Below are 3,598 nucleotides of genomic sequence, written 5' to 3'. Positions count from 1 at the left end.
TTTGAGCTTGGATCAGTTTCTGGTTTTCCCGCACGTTGCGTGATGCCAATTGCAGTGGGGCCATCTTTGAAATGGCCCGTGAATGACTTTAATGCACGGGGTGAGTAACTGCCAATTCACTCTTCCCACCACGCCCTTACCTTTAGCCATGTATGATGCATGTATTGAGTGGGGTAGGTAACGGGGGCGCATGGTGCGGGACAGCGTCAAGGTAGGGGGCGGCCTTCCCAGATTGGTGAAGAGGGACGGTGGTTACTCATCGAGGGATCATACCCCAGCCCCAGACTGCCTATAAAAGTGGGGGCAGGAAGGAGCGGAAATGCTCATCCACACGCCCCTCTTCTTCCATCCCCCGCCTTCTTCTTGCTATGTTAAGGTGGAGGGAATGGGGTCAGGCCCCGGGCTCTAGCTTGGGGTCGATGGCGCTGAATGCTTGTGTCGATGCTTGGGGAGTGAGTCTAGTCCGAGCTCCGAGGAGATGCGGCAGTCGAGCCGCTCGCAACATAGGAGGCGCCAAGCTTTTCCATTATGGTGGAATGCTTGTCTCCTCCGCTCGGGCTGGCCATCTGGTGGAGGGCGCTGGACCTCTCTGTGAGTCGTCGTGGCTTGTCACCCTGACGCCGGGGCCCCTGGGGTTTCCGGCGCCTGTCTGGGGCGCAGCGCTCAGGGCTTCTGGTAATCCTAGCACTGCTCCCTTTGGTGAAGTCAGGGCGAACATTCACGACGACGGCACCTTCCTGCCCTCCGAGGTGGGGAGTGATGCTCCTCGCACGTCTCGGATGTCACCGTTGCCCGATGCTCCTTCGGGGAAGGCGACGGCTCGAGGAGCTGGCGTCCTCCTGGAGCGGTGGTGACAAAGAAAGAACGAGGGAAGACAGAGAAGGCGGATGGCAGGTGATACGTCTCCAACATATCTATAATTTATGAACTATTCATGCCATGTTTACAACAATTTTATATGATTTTGGTATGATTTGACTAGAACTAACCCGGACTGACGCTATTTTCATCAGAACTACCATGATGTCGTTTTTTGTGCAGAAATAAAAGTTCTTGGAATGCGCTGAAAATTTATGGTGATTTTTTATGGACCAAAAGAGACCCCCGAAGCACCAGAGTTAGGCCAAAAGAGTCCTAAGGTGACAACAAGGGTGGATGGCGCGCCCACCCCCTAAGGCGTGCCCCCCTGTCTTGTTGCTGCCTCGTGGACCCCCTTGACGTGAGACCGATGCCAAAAATTCCTATAAATCACGAAACCCCCAGAAAGAAACCTAAAACGGAAGTTCGACCGCCGCAAGCCTCTGTAGCCATGAAAACCCAATCGGCAGCCCGTTCTGGCATCCTGCCGGAGGGGGAAACCATCACCAGAGGCCATCTTCATCATCCCGACGGTCTCCATGACGAGGAGGGAGTAGTTCACCCTCGGGGTTGAGGGTATGTACCAGTAGCTATGTGTTTAATCTCTCTCTCTGGTGTTCTTGGTTTGGCATGATCTTGATGTATCGCGAGTTTTGTTACTATAGTTGGATCACATGGTGTTTCCCCCTCTCTATCCTCTTGTGATGAATTGAGTTTTACCTTTGAGGTTTCACTATTATCAGATTGAATACTTTTATGGATTTGAGAAAACTAGATGTATGTCTTGCGTGGGATACCCGTGGTGACAATGGAGTGTTCTATTGATCCACTTGATGTATGTTTTGGTTATCAACTTGCGGATTCCCGTGGTCACATTGGGGTAATCTATGCACAGGGGTTGGTACGCATTTTCATATTCCTTTCTCTGATAGAAATCTTGGGATAGTCTTGAAGTTCTTTGTGTAGGATTGAATATTATGAATTTGAGATTGTGTGATGCATATCTTATAATTGACCCACGGATACTTGTGGTGACATTAGAGTATCTAGGTGACATTAGGGTTGATTGATGTGTATCATATGGTGTTATTTTACTATGAACTCTAGGGCTGTTTGTGACACTTATAGGAATAGCTCAATGGATTGATCGGAAAGAATAACTTTGAGGTGGTTTCGTACCCTACAAGCAATTTCATCTTACGTTCTCCACGATAGGAACTTTGGGGTGACTCTTTGTCGCACGTTGAGGATTTAATCATGTTATCATTGTTGAGAGAACTTGCACTGGTGAAAGTATGAACCATAGGCCTTGTTTCCAAGCATTGCAATACCTTTTTCGCTCACTTTTATTACTAGTTACCTCACTGTTTTTATTTATTCAGATTATAAAAATATATTTCTACCATCCATATTACACTTGTATCACCATTTCTTCGCCGAACTAGTGCACCTATACAATTTATCATTGTATTGGGTGTGTTGGGGCCACAAGAGACTTTTTATTATTCGGTTGCAGGGTTGTTAGAGAGAGACCATCTTCATCCTACCCTCCCACAGATTGATAAACCTTATGTCATCCACTTGAGGGAAATTTTATATTGTCCTACAAAACTTTGTGCTTGGAGGCCCAACACGAGTCTACAAGAAGAAGGTTGCGTAGTAGACATTAGCAGGCCGTCAGGTCAGAGTACGATGGCACCGACGCCTTTGTCTCGTACTACCGACCTTCTACCTCGTATTTCCGCTCTTCCCCTCCCTCCCTGGCACCATCATCACGGGCCTCCTAGTTGTAGGGGAGGGGATCTCTCTCTTGGTGCCTTCGCCTCCTCTAGCAGTCTTCTAGTCTAGCTACTGCGGTTCTCCCCGCCGGTGCTTGTGCAAGGGCTTCTAGCTGGTCCTGGAGGTGGCGACCAGGGCACCGCCGAGATTCTCCCTCCCCCCGCCCCTCTCCTTCGCAGCCTTGCCACTCCCGATCTTGTTAGGCGCACCCGGCAAGCCTTGGCAGGAACGGGTCGGACATCTGCTCAAGCACTCCTTCTGCTCTGTTCACTTCCCACCGCAGTACCTTGGAGAAGAGGAACAAGAAAAATGGATTACGGGGCACTTATATTTTTTTTAGTCTAAAATATGTAGGCACTTGCCAAACTTTAGTCTAAATTATGCAATCTTCTTTATCCATGTTTGTGTTCTGTAAGATCTGTACTTGCTTATTAGCATATTAATGAAAAAGACAAGCTTTGTCGGGCACTTGTGGATGTATTATATCCATGCAGAGGTGAAATGCCTCTATATATTCAAGTAAACAAGTTATCCCCGGCTGGCTATCCTGCTGGAGTTTGTTGCCGCGGGGCTAAAGCTTGCCGAGCACAAAATCACAAAAAGGGACCAACCCCCCGCCAAACCTTTTCTGTCAAAGGCCACTACAACTATCCTGACCGAAGCAACGTTCGAGTCAATGGATGGGAGCACATATGCTTGAAGGGTTTTCATATGCACAAGTTTCTCTTCACAGAACACGTATGGATAAGAGATAAAACTTATATGTTTGGCTTGTCAGGTGAAAGGACATGCGGTGCCCCCATGTGTGGTTTTGGTAATTAATGACATTCTCTATGGACCAATGGCTGCATTGAGTTATATTGGAAGGATTTGTCCATAGGCTTTTCTTGAAGTCCATGTGTTTGTTTCAAGGAGTTTATGTGTTGACCAAGGTGCTATTAAGGAATTATCCAAAGATTGG

This window comes from Triticum aestivum, chromosome 5B (assembly GCF_018294505.1).
Source record: "Triticum aestivum cultivar Chinese Spring chromosome 5B, IWGSC CS RefSeq v2.1, whole genome shotgun sequence".
Lineage (NCBI taxonomy): Eukaryota > Viridiplantae > Streptophyta > Magnoliopsida > Poales > Poaceae > Triticum > Triticum aestivum.
Note: the sequence above shows the minus strand (reverse complement) of the source record.